We start from the raw sequence: 20,329 nt of genomic DNA, 5'->3' as shown, positions 1-20,329 counted from the left end.
AGCGCCTGCGATGGTGTACTCGACGACGAACTTGGGTGCACGAATGGCAAAATGTCATTTTTTTGGATGAATCCAGGTTCTGTTTACAGCATCGTGATGGTCACATCCGTGTTTGGAGACATCGCGGTGAACGCACATTGGAAGCGTGTATTCGTCATCGCTATACGGGCGTATCACCCGGCGTGATGGTATGGGGTGCCATTGGTTACACGTCTCGGTCACCTCTTGTTCGCATTGACGGCACTTTGAACAGTGGACGTTTCATTTCAGATGTGTTACGACCCGTGGCTCTACCCTTCATTCGATCCCCGCGAAACCCTACATTTTAGCAGGATAATGCGCGACCGCATGTTGCAGGTCCTGTACGGGCCTTTGTGGATACAGAAAATGTTCAACTGCTGCCCTGGCCAGCACATTCTCGAGATCTCTCACCAACTGAAACCGTCTGGTCAATGGTGTGCCGAGCAACTGGCTCGTCACAATACGCCAGTCACTACTCTTGATGAACTGTGGTATCGTGTTGAAGCTGCATGGGCAGCTGTACCTGTACACGCCATCCAAGCTCTGTTTGACTCAGTGCCGAGGCGTATCAAGGCGATTAATACGGCCAGAGGTGGTTGTTGTGGGTACTGATTTCTCAGGATGTATGCACCCAAACTGCGTGAAAGTGAAATCACATATCAGTTCTAGTATCATATATTTGTCCAATGAATACCCGTTTATCATATGCATTCCTTTTTGGCAAGTAGTGTGTTTGTGGTGTAATTTTTACTTATTCTGCTCTGTGGTAGATAACTGAATCATACTCCAACCCTGTCCATCCATTGAGTTACTTAAAGTGTCGTTTGTCAACATTTGCTTGCACGTTACGTCATCTTTTCTGACGGCACTATCGCACCTTTCTCCTTCTCATTGCGAGTGAAATTATTGGCGTTAACACCAACCTGTCGGAGCTTCCTGCGAGCGTATTTACGATGTCCCACTTTTTGCGTTCGCCAATGAGATGATAACTAACGCTACTTAGAACTGGAACACGCCTGTACCACGCCACGTGACCAGCTTAGTTGTCCAGTAGCAGCAGGTACTGGGCTACGTGAAGCTGATTCGTGTACCGCCTACGTGGGGCTTGTTTACCCTACACCCCTACTGTCCCTACAGCAGATCATAAACCAGGCACCGATCGCGTTATTACGCTCCCTGCATTTTAAAAATGCACAATACTATGCTGTCTGTAATAATGTTATTTTATTTTGCTACTGGTTTCGGTTCTGAACCGTCAGCAATGGCAACTGTATAACATACAAAAGTGGACAATGTGACGATGCCAAACTAAAGTAAGAAAAACAGAAGAAGTCTAAAATCGATCAAAATACTCATGAAAATTATCACAGATCTATCAGATGTCACACATGCTTTAAAAATAAGTCATCACAGGAAACCATAATTGCTGACATAACATAAAATCGAAAACTGTAATAAGATTAAAATCTGATGGCACATTGACACATGGACAGCAAGTGATGTGCAGTAATACAAGTCAAAGAACGTCAGAGTCAAAGATGGCAGTCTTGATCGAATCCAAAGAAGTTTCCATTAAATAATTATGTGATAGTCAAATTACAAAATTGAAGTATTAACAGTTCTACACTCCTTTGAAATTCCAGGGTACCAGAAAAGCAAGACTGATGAATGTAAGAACATTAAATAGCTTACAATCCATTGAAAAAACGTAAGCATGTGAAATACAAGCTCCAGATCAGTCCATGAAACTGAAACCAGTCAAGCCATATCAGACGGAAATTCACATTAAATTAAAATAATGTGAAGAAAATACATTTTTTAGGAGTGAAGGAAAATATGAAAGGGATGTAGAACATGTAGATGCAAACCATCTATAATTTTATACATATCACAAAATGTAACCAAAATTTTTTTTTTAATAAATATAATATATATCTAAATTTTAACACATTGTTTAGAAAAGTATTTCGTCCGAATGTCCAGGCAACCGAAGAATGGAATTAAAATTCCATATGTGATACAGTTGAAAATTATTAAAAGAGACATGGTACAAATCTATACGTTAACACATCGGTTCAAAAATATTTCATAAAAATTACTACACAGTCACATCACGAAATCTACCTCGGAAACAGGTAAAAACTAATAAAGGAAGGCAATCCTTGATTATAAAATGAAAATACAGAGAAATGATAATATCATATGCCATTTTTAGTATATTGACAATACCAGCCAAAAGTGGGTAAGCTGACCTTAAACATACTATAAAAGTAATATAACTGCCAAACTAATGAAATATTGTTGAGATGGGAGGGTGTTTATACGAAGGGGATGAGGGAAAGGAGTTAAATCTACGATAAAACTTACAAACTCATGATTTTAAAAATTGATACAGTCATAAAAAATTACCAGAGTACCGAACTAAGACACATTGACGCTAAAAATCTACAGAACGTAGAGAAATGTTGAAAACAGGAACCGAAATAATCATAGCCAGTCTAACACACATGGTATTTCTTATCAAATGGTTCAAATGGCTCTGAGCACTATGGGACTTAACATCTATGGTCATCAGTCCCCTAGAACTTAGAACTACCTAAACCCAACTAACCTAAGGACACCCCTGACCCCGCCGGGAATCGAACCCGGGAACCCGGGCGTGGGAAGCGAGAACGCTACCGCACGACCACGAGATGCGGGCTATTTCTTATCAAAAGTAAATTAAAAAGGAACACAGATGCTATTACATAGAATTTGATCACAGTTACTGACCAGAAAGCCAAAATGATTAATGTTTGAATTGACATTCATTCATGGTACCAAGTAAAAAATGGGGGATATAGTTAAGAAAAGTCAGCTAATATTACATCAGTTTAGAAACTGGATGAAGCACAGTAAGACGTAAAGAAGTGAAAATGAAATTAAGGGGGACGGGGAAAGAGTGGTGAGGAAGGGTTTTATGCATTTTCCAAAATTCTGACATGCTGTTGACATCGCCTAAGATGCTCCCAGCATTCTGTGCGAAAGGGCCAAGCTGTACTGTGCGTATACCATACCTTGGAGCTTATTGTTATCTCACTGGACTAATCTTCCCGCGGAACGCAGAAAACGCCGTCTAGAGTACAGATGTCTCCGTAAAATTACTAACGTAGGTTTTTGCTGCAGCTTTGCAGCTTACACATTGCCCTAATGGTAAAACTTCAAATTTCATTCATTACAATTTGCAATAATAGTGAAACAACGTACAGCAAAATTCGGTAATGCCTTTCACAAGCCGCTATAAAAATAATATAGTAAGTTACAAATAAAAGAATTAGTATTGAGTATTTTACTCACAGTTGGAGTGACATTCGTAAACAGTAATCGTAGAACAACCTACTTACATGATGTATAACTAGTATATGCATTGGCTGGGCGGCGATCGGATTATGTTTCATCACGACCGTACTTAGTGTATTGTTGTAGGAGCAGTTGATGAAAATTCGTTAGAAAATTTTGTTCGGTAACTCTTTCTGGCCATTTGATATGTCACTTGGGAATGGACATTTGTGAGAATAAATTTCTATTTCTTAAAGCAAGATAATTATTTTTTCTCTACTTTATAGGTGGAATAGTTGTAAGCTGTGACCTATATCGGCCACCTTCTGCTAGAAATATGGAAAATATGGATTTACTTAAGTTTCTTAGACAAAAATCATTGACGTGTTCCTGTGAATGTATATTGTGTGTAAGGACGTTACAACGGTAATAAATACAGTACATAAACTTACCTCGTGAATCAGTCTATCTACTAGTAAAATCCATACCAAAATCGGTACGGCGTCTCCCGAGGTTAGATGTCAGGTACGGAGAGAAAAACTTTGCGAGGGACTTAAATTATGTGTATAGACTGATAAACGGAAATATGAGTTTTAGATTGAAGGCCAGAGGTTGGTCCTTCCATCATTTTGATTGACCGCTCGCATTTAAGTGACTGCCTGCCAAAAGTGAGAATGATCACCTTCTGCAGTGTGGACTGCTGCGTGACACGCAGGAGAAGAGTCAGTGAGAAACGGATGTGGAGCCATGCCATCTCCAGCTGGGCTAGTTTTCCCTGTTGAGGACCCATGGCGCAAACGCATGATAGAGGTAATCTTGGTAACCTGGTGGCCGTGGGACAATGGTAAACTGAACCTGGTGGTCTTCAAGCCATGCCCGTACATTGTGAGATGTGCGACACGATGCATTGTTCTGTTGGAAGATGTCATCGTGCCAAGGAAAAAGAAACTGCGTCTAGAAGTGGACATGTTCCCCAAGGATAAATGGATACTTGTGTTGATCCATTTTGTCTTCCAAAAGGACGAGATCACTGAGGGAATGTCCCAGACCATAATGCACCCTTCTCCAGCCTGGACCCTTCCGACGATTGTTGCAGGCTTTCAGCTTTCAGACGTTCCACACCGGATAAGCCAACGCCCATCAGTCGAATGGGGCATAAAACGTGATTCATCTGAAAAAACCCATCAGTGGACGTTGCTTTTGTTGCCCGTGAACAACCATTAGCATGGCTGGTGTGGAGACCCATACGCAGCAACTTTGACTGGATGGTCTTTGGGGAGACGCTGTTGGTAGACCATTGGTTCATGTGGGTGGTCAGTTGCTCAAGACTTTTACGTCTATTCGCCTGTACACATCTCCGCAGACGTCGTTCGGCCGTGCCATCTCATGGGGCGTGGTGCACAAAAGTTGCCTCGGTTTTGGATAGCGCCATTCTGCCATGCACGGTACACTTAAACCACGACGGCACCCGAACAGTTTAAAAACTGTTTCGGAAATTCTTCCATCCTTGTCGCGAAAGCCGAAGAACTTGCTCTTTTGGACGTCAGATAAATCGCTACATTTTCACATAATGACAACTATTGCACTGTCCTTCGTGTCCGTCCGACACGCTTTATACAGCTTCTGGTGCTGTCACTGGTAATTGCTTGTTGACATCATATATTGGTGGTAGTCCCATTAATGTCACTGAACTGTATACATCTGTCAAACGCAACACAAGTGGATGCAGTAGGTGTAACGGGGTGGTAGGCTAACATCTGTCGTCCCTATCTTACGACGTCATGAAAAGAGGAAGGAAGGAAGTTTAGGCTATAAGGTGCAGTCGACAAGGGGGTCACTAGAGATGGGGCACCAGCTCGGATTACGAAAGAGTGGGGAAGCTCAATATTTGCCTGGAGTGAGTTAGGGAAATAATGGAAAACCTAACTCAGCGTGTTTTTTTGTATCTCCATCCTTTTGGCAAGATTCCTCTGGGACGACGGCCGTTTCCCATTATGACAAAGTATAACACCTACAGCCGACCTTATGATTTTATTTATTTTGTTGCAACCAGTTTCGGCGCTTCAGTGCGCCATCTTCAGGCTGTAGTTGATGTGGAAGGGATTGACACGATCACTATACATATAACGTCAGTGGCCAGCAGAAATGGATACGCAGATTATCTGAAAAGTTAGATGTTAGCACTCTAACCACGGATGCGATGTACACTACGTGATCAAAAGTATCCGGACACTCCCAAAAACATACGTTTTTCCTATTAGGTGCATTGTGCTGCCACCTACTGCCAGGTACTCCATATCAGAGACCTCAGTAGATTTTACACATCATGAGAGAGCAGAACGGGGCGCTCTGCGGAACTCATGGACTTCGAACATGGTCAGAAGCTCTATGCAGAAGCTGTCCTGCGAACCTTGCAGAAGTAGCACTCCTGAAAGAAAGTATTTTGCGGAGACATGGCTTAACCACAGCCTGGGAGATGTTTCCAGAATGAGATTCTCCGTGGAGAATCAGCTGCCATTCCCCAAGAAACCTTCCAGCACCTGACTGAACGTATGCCTGCGAGAGTGGAAGTTTTCATCAAGGCTAAGGGTGGGCCAGCACCATACTGAATTCCAGCATTACCGATGGAAGGCGCCACGAACTTGCAAGTCATTTTCAGCCAGGTGTCCGGATATTTTTGGTCACATAATGTACCGGGTGATCAAAAAGTCAGTGTGAATTTGAAAACTGAATAAATCACGGAATAATATAGACAGAGAGGTATAAATTGACACACATCCTTGGAATGATATGGGGTTTTATTAGAATAAAAAAAAAATATAAAAGTTCACAAAATGTCCGACAGATGGCGCTTCATCTGATCACAATAGCAATAATTAGTATAACATAGTAAGACAAAGCCAAGATGATATTCTTTACAGGAAACGCTCAATATGTCCACCATCATTCCTCAACAATAGCTGTAGTCGAGGAATAATGTTGTGAATAGCACTGTAAAGCATGTCCGGAGTTATGGTGAGGCATTGGCGTCGGGTGTTATCTTTCAGCATCCCTAGAGATGTCGGTCGATCACGATACACACGCGACTTCAGGTAACCCCAAAGCCAATAATCGCACGGACTGAGGTCTGGGAACCTGGGAGGTCAAGCATGACGAAAGTGGCGGCTGAGCACACGATCATCACCAAACGACGCGCGCAAGAGATCTTTCACGCGTCTAGCAATATGGGGTGGTTCTAATAAAATCCCATGTCATTCCAAGCATGTGAGTCAATTTTTACCGCTCTATCTACATTATTCTGTGGTTTATTAACTTCTCAAATTTGTACTGACTTTATGATCACCCAGTATATAGGGATCGTGTAAACCCCTTTCGCATCAACTACAGCCTGAAGATAGCGTATTGAAGCGCCGAAACTGGTTGCAACAAAATAAATAAAATCATAGAGGCTGCTGACAGTGTTTAATTTTGTTGCAATAACTCAGCGTGGTCGGACGTGGATTTGAACCGGAGTCCTCCGGAATGCGAGTCCATGCTAAGCACTGCGCCCACGCCCTCGGTATGCTGCCATACGCCAGTTACTCTTTTTTCACTCGGCTGAGAGGTAATAATGTGGGAGTAAAGGCATGGCTCGTACAGCCAGAAATGTTACACACTTGTTACGCGTTAGGTTCCCTCACTAAACGGTTTCATCAGCACGCCCTAACCTTTTCCTCCACGATGTGCTGCGAGAGCGCCCAGGAGCGACTGCAGGTCAGTGAAAGGCAAACTGCAACATGTCCAGCGCCGCAGCTGCTGCAGCTACGGTAATAAGGCGGCCGTCGGTGAGGCAACGCCGACGCGGCAATACGTCCGCCGCCTGGCCGTATCGGCTGCACTGGTTTCGCAATGGATGATGCTCCGGGCGAGCGAGAAAGCTCCGGGGTCGATAACCTGCGCCGACGTCGAAAGGGCGCCTATGGGAGATCAGCGTACACCCTGCCCCACTGGGCGCTACTGTTTCCCAACATGCAGCTGCAGCAGCTCTCACAGATACGCTACTGGCCATTAAAATTGCTACACCAAGAAGAAATGCAGATGATAAACGGGTATTCATTGGACAAATATATTATACTAGAACTGACATGTCATTGCATTTTCACGCAATTTGGGTGCATAGATCCTGAGAAATCAGTACCCAGAACAACCACCTCTGGCCGTAATAACACTCTTGATACGCCTGGGCATTGAGTCAAACAGAGCTCGGATGGCGTGTACAGCTACAGCTACCCATGTAGCTTCAACACGATACCACAGGTCATCGAGAGTAGTGATTGCCGTATTGTGACGAGCCAGTTGCTCGGCCACTATTGACCAGACGTTTTCAGTTCGTGAGACATCTGGAGAACGTGCTGGCCAGGGCAGTAATCGTACATTTTCTGTATCGAGAAAGGCCCGTACAGAACCTTCAACAAGCGGTCGTGCATTATCCTGCTGAAATGTGCAGTTTCGCAGGGATCGAATAAAGGGTAGAGCCACGGGTCGTGACACATCTGAAATGTAACGTCCACTGTTCAAAGTGCCGTCAGTGCGAACAAGAGGTGACCGAGACGTGTAACCAATGGCACCCCGTACCATCACGCCGGGTGATACGCCAGTATGGCGATGACGAATACATGCTTCCAATGTGCGATCACCGCGATGTCGCCAAACAAGGATGCGAACATCATGATGCTGTAAAAAAAAACCTGGATTCATCCGAAAAAATGACGTTTTGCCATTCGTGCACCCAGGTTCGTCGTTGAGTACACCATCGCAGGCGCTCCTCTCTGGGATGCAGCGTCAAGGGTAATCGCAGCCACAGTCTCCTAGCCGATAATTCATGCTGCTGCAAACGTCGTCGGTCTGTTCGTGCAGACGGTTGTTGTCTTGCAAAACGTCCCCATCTGCTGACAGGGATCGAGACGTGGCTGCACGATCCGTTACAGCCATGCGAATAAGATGCCTGTCATCTCTACTGCTGTGATACGAGGCCGTTTGGATCCAGCACGGAGTTCTGTATTACCCTCCCGAACCCACCGATTCCATTTTCTGCTAACAGTCATTGGATCTCGATCAACGCGAGCAGCAATGTCGCGATTCGATAAACCGCAATCTCGATAGGCTACAATCCGACCTTTATGAAACTCGGAAACGTGGTGGTACGCATTTCTCCTCCTTACACGAAGCATCACAACAACGTTTCACCAGGCAACGCCGGGAAACATTCCTCACACACAAATAAAGAAAAGATGTTATGCAGACATGTGTTCGGAAACGCTTAATTTCCATGTTAGAGCTCATTTTTGTTTCGTCAGTATGTACTGTACTTCTTCGATTCACCGCCAGTTGGCCCAATTGAAGGAAGGTAATGTTGACTTCGGTGCTTGTGTTGACGTGCGACTCATTGCTCTACAGTACTAGAATGAAGCACGTCAGTACGTAGCATCAACAGGTTAGTGTTCATCACGAATGTGGTTTTGCAGTCAGTGCAATGTTTAAAAATGCGGAGTTGGCAGATGCCCATTTGATGTACGGATTAGCACGGGGCAACAGCCGTGGCGCGGTACGTTTGTATCGAGACAGATTTTCAGAACGAAGGTGTCTCGACAGGAAAACGTTCGAAGCAATTGATAGGCGTCTTAGGGAGCACGGAACATTCCAGCCTATGACTCGCGACTGGGGAAGTCCTAGAACGACGAGGACACCTGCAATGGACGAGGCAATTCTTCGAGCAGTTGACGATAACCCTAATGTCAGCGTCAGAGAAGTTGCTGCTGTACAAGGTAACGTTGACCACGTCACTGTATGGACAGTGCTACGGGAGAACCAGTTGTTTCCGTACCGTGTACAGCGTGTGCAGGCACTATCAGCAGCTGTCCGCAGCTCGTGGTCGTGCGGTAGCGTTCTCGCTTCCCACGCCCGGGTTCCCGGGTTCGATTCCCGGCGGGGTCAGGGATTTTCTCTGCCACGTGATGACTGGGTTTTGTGTGATGTCCTTAGGTTAGTTAAGTTTAAGTAGTTCTAAGTTCTAGGGGACTGATGACCTCAGATGTTAAGTCCCATAGCGCTCAGAGCCATTTGAACCACTATCAGCAGCTGATTGGCCTCCACGGGTACACTTCTGCGAATTGTTCATCCGACAATGTGTCAATCCTCATTTCAGTGCAAATGTTCTCTTTACGGATGAGGCTTCATTCCAACGTGATCAAATTGTAAATTTTCACAATCAACATGTGTGTGCTGACGAGAATCCGCACGCAGTTGTGCAATCACGTCATCAACACACATTTTCTTTGAACGTTTGGGCAGGGATTATTGGTGATGTCTTGATTGGGCCCCATGTTCTTCCACCTACGCTCAATGGAGCACGTTATCATGATTTCATTCGGGATACTCTACCTGTGCTGCTAGAACATGTGCCTTTACAAGTACGACACAACATGTGGTTCATGCACGATGGAGCTCCTGCACATTTGAGTCAAAGTGTTCGTACGCTTCTCGACAACAGATTCGGTGACCGATGGATTGGTAGAGACGGACCAATTCCATGGCCTCCACGCTCTCCTGACCTCAACCCTCTTGACTTTCATTTATGGGGACATTTGAAAGCTCTTGTCTACGCAACCCCGGTACCAAATGTAGAGACTCTTCGTGGTCGCATTGTGGACGGCTGTGATACAATACGCCATTCTCCAGGGCTGCATGAGCGCATCAGGGATTCCATGCGACGGAGGGTGGAGACATGTATCCTCGCTAACGGAGGACATTTTGAACATTTCCTGTAACAAAGTGAAGTCACGCTGGTACGTTCTGTTGCTGTGTGTTTCCATTCCATGATTAATGTGATTTGAAGAGAAGTAATAAAATGAGCTCTAACATGGAAGGTAAGCGTTTCCGGACACATGTCCACATAGCATATTTTCTTTCTTTGTGTGTGAGGAATGTTTCCTGAAAGTTTGGCCGTACCTTTCTGTAACACCCTGTATATTGCTTCTAAGGCCTTAATTTGCGTGAAAAGTTTAGGTGTTGCAATTTGCGAACAGGTTAAAGATCCGATTAAACAATAACGAAAAAGAAGGAGGTCTGAGTACGCCACACAGTGTACCAGAGCGAAGCGGCGGACTCTGAGGTCGTTACTAAAACGCAGGATAACAGGTAGCACCATTAGTTGCGCGGTTGGACCGTAACTCCTGAAGTACCATACAGGCTGTGTGTGCGGCTGACACATAGCGTCCCTGACACCCTCGGCTCTTCTCTGTTAGGAGACTTTCACCGGCTCGCCGCGCCGGGCAACCCGCGCCCGTAGTGCGTCGGGCCATTAACACGCGCCTTTCGCTTTGCGATAGCGATACCACTGCAGGCTGACACCGCATCCACGCCGCCGGCACTCAGATAAACTGACGGACAGCCCGCCATCCTTCTCCAGCGCAACCAGCCGTTGGAACGGCAGCTGTGCCGCTTTCATGGCGTTCACTTGCGTTTCACCAGCCCGACGATACACAGTGTGCCATCAAATTACCTGAACTCGCATATGAAATCGATTTAAGACGTAATACAATTTGCGAGATATTCGCAATAAACTTTCACAGCGATCCAGGAAATAGTTATCCTAAAACCAGTCACTGACTGCAAAACCAGGTAATTGACTTCCGTCAACGATGACCATCGTCAGACCCAAAAACAATGAACATACAGAGGCAACTCGGTGTACAATCTTCCCAAGTAAATAAAATACAGAATGAGAAATCATTATTCGTATATCCAGTACATTACACGATTCGTTTCAGTACGTGTATAGATAGTACAGTCGGGTTAATCAGCCACATAAGCTAAGTCACAAAATTATATATTCTCAGTACCACGGATTTCGTTATGCTCTACATGAGGCTCCCTGCTAAACTCGCAGGACAGGACAGGTAGTTTAAGTTGTGGAAAGGGGTCAAAGTAAGCGGCTGTCAGTTACTCTCGAACATTACAAGAGCCAAGAAAAATTAAAAAAAAAAAAAAAAAAAACACACACGGCTTTAGTTCAAATGGTTCTGACCACTGTGGGACTTAACTGCTGAGGTCATCAGTCCGCTAGAACTTAGAACTACTTATACCGAACTAAGGACATCACGCACATCCATGCCCCAGGCAGGGTTCGAACCTGCGACCGTAGCGGTCGCAGCCGGCCGGGTTGGCCGAGCGGTTCTAGGCGCTACAGTCTGGTACCGCGCGACCGCTACGGTCGCAGTTTCGAATCCTGCCTCGGGCATGGATGTGTGTGATGTCCTTAGGTTAGTTAGGTTTAAGTAGTTCTAAGTTCTAGGGGACTGATGACCTTAGAATTTAAGTCCCATAGTGCTCAGAGCGATTTGAACTTTTTTTTTTGTAGCGGTCGCGCATTTCCACACTGTAGCGCCTAGAACTGCTCAGCCACTGTGGCCGGCACATATTTAGTTCCGGAACTTATTTAGCGGCTGAATGCGCCGTAGAATCTCATGCCTTAACGGCAAGATCACTTTAATTCAAAAACAGCTGAAAGCCAATAACTTTTAACACAACCAAAATCAGAAATTTAAAAGGCAAAGCCTTATTTTAAAACAGTTCCTTAATTAGGCTGAGGCCCAAAGAATCTGACAGTTTAAGAGCAAACTACTTAAATTCAAAATCGGCTGAAGGCCCAACTCTTATGACTCAGTAACATTAATTTTAAAAATGCCAAAGGTTTACGTAAAACAGTTCTTAGGCTGAAGGCCTAAACCATCTGACGCACTAAGGGCAAAAAAACCTTAATCGAAAAATAGGCTAGAAGCTATACAAGTACAAACAAGAAGAACAAGCAAGAAAAGGCAGTACACTCAAAGGCGCTCACAAGTTGCGAGCGTTGGCCTGCAATTGAAACGCTATCGCTCGGTTAGGTGAGACAGGCAGTCGGCCCTGCCGTTGTTGATCCGACGAAAACCCAACCGACAGACAGCCAACGGACCCACCGGCAAGGTAACCTCCACTTGACCCAACCAGCACACAACAGGGAGTTCAATGGAACAACGTAGAAGGTATTGCCGCCCACAGCCAATCATACACGGAGCTGTCAAACTACACACCGTGCTGGACAGCGACAACACAATGAGGAAAATTCACTGACTGAATTTACGTCAACGGCCAGGGCAGGTGATCGGAACGTTTACGGCCACAAAGCAGAAAATTCTGCTGGTGTAACTCAAAATAACCAAGTACAGTTAAACTCCAGCGGAAGGTGACTAAAATTTGCCGACTTGAAAACAAACGTTGTTCAAATGGTTCAAATGGCTCTGAGCACTATGGGACTTCACATCTACGGTCATCAGTCCCCTAGAACTTAGAACTACTTAAACCTAACTAACCTAAGGACATCACACACATCCATGCTCGAGGCAGGATTCGAACCTGCGACCGTAGCAGTCGCACGGTTCCGGACTGCGCGCCTAGAACCGCGAGACCACCGCGGCCAGCACAAACGTTGTTGCTCGTGGGAATATCCCAACAGTGGACAACGAATTCCAAACGACACAAAGTGAACAGTCGTGATTCGCTGGCAGATTAAGTGAAAACTCAAGTTTCATGTCCAGGATCGGTGAGCCACGAACCTCGTAGGAATGGGAACAGCACTCGATACTCCGACACCGCATAGAGGTCGCCAGCGGGCCCGGCCAAACCACGCGCCGCAGAGACTTCCTCGCTCTTCCATGCTAACCGACCAAACTGCCCCCACACAGCCCAGCCGGAAACTATACGCGCCAGGCGAAAGATAGTACGAGGTGCGAATATCGATACACACCGCTGCTGCCACCCGAGGAAAGAGAGGGTAACAGCATGATCGCGAGAACCACAGGAGACTAAACGCAGAATAGCAACCTAGGTTTAATCCATTGCATAGCATCAGGCAGCCACGGCTCACTACATATTGACACTTTAAATACACTACTGTCCAAAATTAAAGCAACACACGGAAATTTTGCAAGGTTGCGTTTATCTTTCCAGAAAACAATATAAATAGATGACAGTACAGTAGAAACAATGGAGAGAGTACAAAACGTAAGCAAATGCAACATGCGTAACGGTGGACAAGAATGTTACCCGTTTTTACCAACTTAACAGATTTGCACACACATTCCGACAACTGGTTGATGGGCTCAGTACGGGGTGTGACCACCTCTAGAAGCAATAGAGGCCTGACAAAAGACGGAGCATGCAGTGAATCTCGCGTTGACTCTGTAACGCCCGTTCTTCCTGCAGCGCTCCTCGCAAGTCTTGGCGAATGTTTGGCGTGTGCTGACGTGTTGCAACCCGCCTTCCTAGTGTATCGCAGACGTGCTCTATGGGTTTCACATCGGGAGAACGAGCAGTCCACACAATGCGTGCAGTATCTTCCGCTTCCAACAAAACATCAGCCACCCGTGATCCATGAGATCCAGCATTATCGTCCATTGGTACGACGTTTGGGCTCACAGCACGTGAGGTCCAAACATCTCGTCACGATACTTGACAGCAGCCAAACTTTACCGACTCACTAGTACAATTTCATGGTCAGCATAATGCATGCACACACTATTACGGCTCCTCCTCGACGTCGGTCTCTTCCCACAATGTTTGGGTTCCGAAATCGTGTTCTACATTCCATCCAGATGCGAATCCGTCGAGAATCAGTCTCCACACCGAGTGAAAAGAACACTGGCCCACCGTTGCATCATCCAGGTGTCATACTGACGGCTCCACTCTAGACGTTCTTTTCCGTGAAGATACGTTAAAGGTAAACAGGCAGCAGGTCTCCAACAGTAAAGGCCTCTCTGTTGAAGCCTTATGTACACCCTCTGCCTCGATACAACACGTCCAGTGGATGGTGCGAGGTCAGATGCCAGTTGCAGGGCAGTACTGAGGCGGTACCGATGTGCCCTTACCGCTAAACAACGGTCCACTCTTTCTGACGTCATACTTGGTCGGCCTTATCCCAGTCTATGAGATACAGTTTCGGTCTGTATAAACTGTCGCCACATCGGAGAAACAACGATTCACGTTAATCCGTCGGGCTGCATCAGTCCGCGACTGTCCTGCTTCCATTCTTCCTATCGCCCTCCAACACAGAGAATGTTTGCCATTCTGCACCATCTGTGGCTGTGCACACAGCCACTGTGGATCTGGGGCTACCCGGAAAACTCTGCCAACACCGACTCAAAGGAAGGCCTCGGCGCTTGTTGGTGACGTCACGTCAGCTAGGCACGGCGAACGCCACGTCTGTTGCAGGCAAGGCATACTCATAATGGTGGTGTCTCCCTCCCTGACACAGGAAAATGGGAAACTATTGGCAGTAGTTGACCAACACACATTATTCCGAGAGATTTCTAAAATCAGTTAATTGTGCAATTCATTACACTTCTTAACAAATAGTGTACTCCTGAACTTAAATTTCCACCTGTTTTAAGGATTGACATACAAAAACAACTTCATGGTCCAGCAGCAACAGAAATCGAGCTTCTTCACCTTATTTCTAAATCTGAGGAAGTTACATTTGTACTGGGTTGCTTTTACAAGAAACTGTGAACATATTGGTGCCCTTCTTTAGGTATCTTGGTTGACTATGGGGTGAGGAGCAATGAATGATAATGAATTATCTTGCGATTGTACACGTTGGGGGAGCGGGTGGGGGACAGAAGAAGAGGCAAAAGAGAGATAATTGTTTTTTGAAATAAATTTTTTTAATCTTATAAAGTTTCTCCTTTCAGTTGCAAGAGGGGAATATTTATCTTTTCTAATGTGCATGTTTAAAAAAGGTTAAGCTCAGCAGTATTTTCGATGTATGTAGCTATTTTGTTTCCTGTTTAGAATTCCTTTCGTTGAAAACGACTGTAATCTAATGACTGGCAACAGTTGGACATTTACACATGTAAATTAGTTCACATTTCCAGTGAAGATGTTAAACTACAATAAATAAATAAAGAAACGAGTTAATTGTAAGGGGGTTGGGGTAAGTTTTGATAAAAAAATGGATCAAGTAAATATAGTTTCTTGAATGTAAAAATTCCGAAGCTTGCAGTGGGGCAAAGCATCTTCTCATATTGATATACGTTTGTTTCGACAGGATTCAGTAATACTGAACTGTGATCTTCATTTGTAGCTTTACGATAGTAAGAAAATCTTTCATCTAAATAAAACTGCAGAATCCAAAAACAACACCAAACGTTTTGTCCAAAAATAAGAGATTTATAGTGATAAGCACGCCCAGGCGTTTCTGCCTGCAACAAACCTGGCGTTCGCCGTGCCTATCATCTGCACTAACAGTTCGACGACGTTTGCAGCAGCATGGCCTATTAGCTCGGAGACCGTGGCTGCGGTTACCCTTGACGCTGCATCACAGACAGGAGCGCCTGCTATGGTGTACTCGTCGACGAACCTGGGTGCACGAATGGCAAAACGTCATTTTTTCGCATGAATCCAGGTTGTGTTTACAGCATTACTATGGTAGCATCCGTGTTTGGCGACATCGCGGTGAACGCACATTGGAAGCGTGTATTCGTCATCGCCATACTGGCGTATCACCCGGCGTGATGGTATGGGGTGCCATTGGTTACACGTCTCGGTCACGTGTTGTTCGCATTGACGGCACTCTGATCAACGGACGTTACATTTCAGATGTGTTACGACCCGCGGCTCTACCCTTCAATGGATCCCTGCGAAACCCTACATTTCAGCAGGATAATGCACGACCGCATTTCGCAGGTCCTGTACGGGCCTTTCTGGATACAGAAAATGTTCGACTGCTGTCCTAGCCAGCATATTCTCCAGATCTCTCACCAACTGAAAACGTCTGGTCAATGGCGGCCGAACAACTGGCTCGTCACAATACGCTGGTCACTACTCTTGAAGAACTGTGGTATCGTGTTGAAGCTGCGTGGGCAGCTGTACCCTACACGCCATCCAAGCTCTGTTTGACTCAATGCCCAGGCGTATCAGATGGTTCAAATGGCTCTGAGCACTATGGAACTTAACATCTGTGGTCATCAGTCCCCTAGAACTTAGAACTACTTAAACCTAACTAACGTAAGGACATCACAGACATCCATGCCTGAGGCAGGTTCGAACCTGCGACCGTAGCGGTCACGCGGTTCCAGACTGAAGCGCCTAGAACCGCACGGCCACAACGGCCGGCCGCAGGCGTATCAAGGCCGTTATTACGGCCAGAGGTGGTTGATTTCTCAGGCTCTATGCGCCGGCCGAAGTGGCCGTGCGGTTAAAGGCGCTACAGTCTGGAAGCGCGAGACCGCTACGGTCGCAGGTTCGAATCCTGCCTCGGGCATGGATGTTTGTGATGTCCTTAGGTTAGTTAGGTTTAACTAGTTCTAAGTTCTAGGGGACTAATGACCTCAGCAGTTGAGTCCCATAGTGCTCAGAGCCATCTGAACCATCAGGCTCTATGCACGCAAACTGCGTGAAAATGTAATCACATGCCAGTTCTAGCATAATATATTTGTCCAATGAATACCTATTTATCATCTGCATTTCTTCTTGGTGTAGCAGTTTTAATGGCCAGTAGTGTAAGTTATCACAATCCATTCTTTGCTTTTGGAAAAGTCACCCGATTCGTGCGAATGAAACAAACCAATTTGAGGCTGTGCGTTCGGGTGTTTAGATCGATTGCACTGAGCCCGCACTAGCTTAATGCTTAGAAAAGATCGGTCGTCTTCGGGCGATGTCGGTTGTCGGCGGAATCCCCCGAAGTCGGTACCGCTGCGACCACAACGCAACGAGCAGAATTACAAGCGCGGTTAATATAAACGCTCCACGCTATTGCGGGTAATGACGTGGTAAAGATGTAATCTGCGGCTATTAACGGTAGCGTTCCACATTTTTAGAATTACCCGAGGCGTTCAGCAAATCACACCTTTCACCCCACCGGCGCAGAATTCAGTAATCCCCGGATAGTTTGACGTAACCGCGCTGCACGCCGTACAATCGGAGAGACGCGGTTAGATGAAGGCCACGCGATGCAGCCACGACTTTCACGCACGGCAGATCAGATGCTGTCGACTGCAGCTTGTTTCTGCAACTCTTGCCACTTGTCAGGACTCAAAATTGCCCTTTACTTCTTAGGAGTAGGCGCTAAGTTGTGCCCTTGCTAGCTCCCGTCTCCCAAATTACAGTGAGAATAATGAAGACTGTTAGAGAACGAAGCAGTAGCCCGAGAGTTATCATATTCTAAAACTAAAGTTCGAATAGGCCATGGGGGCCCAACGGTACCGACCGGCCGCCGTGTCATCCTCAGACTACAGGCGTCACTGGATGCGGATGTGGAGGGGTATGTGGTCACCACACCGCTCTCCCTGCCGTATGCCAGTTTACGAGACCGGAGCTGCTGCTTCTCGCTAGGAAAGTACTTGGGCTCGAACAAATACACCAAAATCGTGTGAGAAATAATGTAAAGGTCTCTTATTGCACTAGTGACACTCCCGCATCTGCAAAACTCTGCAGTCGTCCGTTAGAGGCCTCTGCGTATGCCGTGCCGCATTGCACACTGGCCTGCCGGTACGCCAGTCGGGACCAGTAGGGACGGTGCAGTGTGCCTCTGAAGTTGCGTTTTGTGACATTGTTTGTGTATTGAAGCGTCAGGTGGCTCGGCGATTGGTAATCAATCCTGCTAATCTATTGCGATTGGTTGAGATGAAGTTACGAAGAACCCTTCTTCGTGAAGATGGTATTGGTGTAGAAGACGAATCATTCGCATGTTTTCTGGTATCTATTATAGTGCAGAAATATATGCATAAGTTAGAAACATATACTGTTGTAACACTAACACATAATGATGATGACAGGGATGATAATGACGAACAACTCACTGCAAACGGCAGTGCTACAGCAAGTGCGGGAAGAGGCGATGGAAGCAGTGACAGAATACCAACCGTCTCCCAAGAAGAGGGTTAAAGTTGCAAGTATCATCACCTCGTTTGATGACAACACACTGGACAACATGTACGATGATTATTACGTAAGAGGTTTCGACACGTACGACAAGCTTCTGAAAAGATACCCTAAACTGAAGTCTAAAAGCAATATTAAAAACATACTGGATTACGTGGCAAAGAAAAGAGAAGGAAATACAGTTTCCAAAGGAAATCGTACACTGCTGTTCAAGACCATCAAGGAGCGTGTAATGGCGAAATTCGATGAAGCGCGAGAATGCGCTTCAGCCGTTCATTATTGGCATTTACAACGTTGGGCATTGGACGTAGCCAGAAATCTCGGGTGTACAAACTTTACGGCTTCACTAGGATTTATTACTAATTTGAAAAAGGAGTTTAGGATAACATCACGCCGTATCACTATGCTCCAAGCACGAAAAGATAAGGATGACGAAGAAGAGCTGATTGAAAGAGCTCAAACGTTTGTTGCTGACGTCAATGAGCATATCACGAGAGGAAACATCGATATTAGTTCTGTATGGAACTGTGATCAGAGTCAGCTCAACTATGAACTTTCTTGTGACAGAACACTATCCATGAAAGGGGAGAGAAACACTGACGCGATGTTGCAATCACTTAACTGTGCAACACATAGTTACACGATCGATGTTGCTATATCAGTGGACGGACGATTGGCAGACAAACTCTATATTTGCTTCCAAGAATCCAGTGCAAAGTTTGGACCCCGCGTGTCAAGGGAAATAGAAACGCGGTGCCCTCCAAATGTCGTCGTCGATGCAAATGTGAGTGGGAAGATGACGAAACAACATCTGAAGACGTTTTTTCTGTCAGTTTTGAATCCACATTTGTCGAGAAAGTCATTAGTACTTTGTGACTCCTGGTTTGGACATAAGGATGAACGAGTGCTACTGGAAGCATCTGGAGGAAAACATGTAGATTTAAATATCATTTCGCCTAAAACTACAAAATATGCACAACCTCTGGATGTGTATTTCTGCAGGCAATATAAAATATATGCCAAGAGAATAAAAGACTTCATTAAACTACGTTCCAGTAATATGCAGCCGAAATTGCACGACAGATTCTTTATCATGAATATGCATCCTGTCATTTACAAACAGTTATCTGCGGGAGTATACAGACCAATGCTTCGTTACGCGTGGCAGAACGCTGACTACGATATTTGTGAACAACTTCAAAAGTGTCATTGACGTGGCGTTCAACACTGATATTGTAGATTGTGCAAATATGCCATGCGATCAACTTGCATGTCTTCACTGTGCGTTTTGCAGTCATTCGTATTGCTCGGAGCATTTTATTGACATTCCGCATTTACATTTACAGTTAAGATTGCTGCATTGCGTATGGCGTCTACAATTACATCTACAGTGATATCTAGAACATGACTGCAGAGTTTTGCAGAAAAACGACACCCGCCAGCACATTCAGAGGTACATAATGGTCCTGTAACCAAACGTTCGTACAGATCTGTTTGTTCGAGCCCAAGTACTTTCCTGGTGAGTCAAGTAGCTCCTCAGTTTGCCTCACAAGGGCTGTGTGGAACCCGCTCGCCAACAGCGCTCGGCAGACCGGATGGTCACCCATCCAAGTGCTAGCCCAGCCCGACAGTGCTTAACTTCGGTGATCTGACGGGAACCGGTGTTACCACTGCGGCAAAGCCGTTGGCAGTTATCTTACACTACCTGCTGAAAATAGACTGACGAGCAGAAAATGTTATGACTACCGCTCACCACGACGTTGGAAGCCACCTTGTGGCGTTGAGGGCACGTGACGTGGTAACAGAAGTGTGTTGGTTGGTTTTGGGGGAAGGAGACCAGACAGCGAGGTCATCGGTCTCATCGGATTAGGGAAGGACGGGGAAGGAAGTCGGCCGTGCCCTTTGAAAGGAACCATCCCGGCATTTGCCTAGAGCGATTGAGGGAAATCACGGAAAACCTAAATCAGGATGGCCGGACGCGGGATTGAACCGTCGTCCTCTCGAATGCGAGTCCAGTGTCTAACCACTGCGGCAC

At 45.8% G+C, this 20,329-nt stretch overlaps 1 pseudogene; it reads right to left on the bottom strand.

Moving 5' to 3' along the window:
- Positions 1 to 19,865: 19,865 nt before the first annotated feature.
- LOC124552929 lies at positions 19,866 to 19,983 on the bottom strand (annotated as a pseudogene).
- Positions 19,984 to 20,329: the final 346 nt, after the last annotated feature.

Source organism: Schistocerca americana, chromosome 10, assembly GCF_021461395.2.
Source record: "Schistocerca americana isolate TAMUIC-IGC-003095 chromosome 10, iqSchAmer2.1, whole genome shotgun sequence".
Lineage (NCBI taxonomy): Eukaryota > Metazoa > Arthropoda > Insecta > Orthoptera > Acrididae > Schistocerca > Schistocerca americana.
The sequence above is the reverse complement of the archived record's forward strand: the minus strand, read 5'-3'. Positions and strand labels throughout refer to the sequence as shown.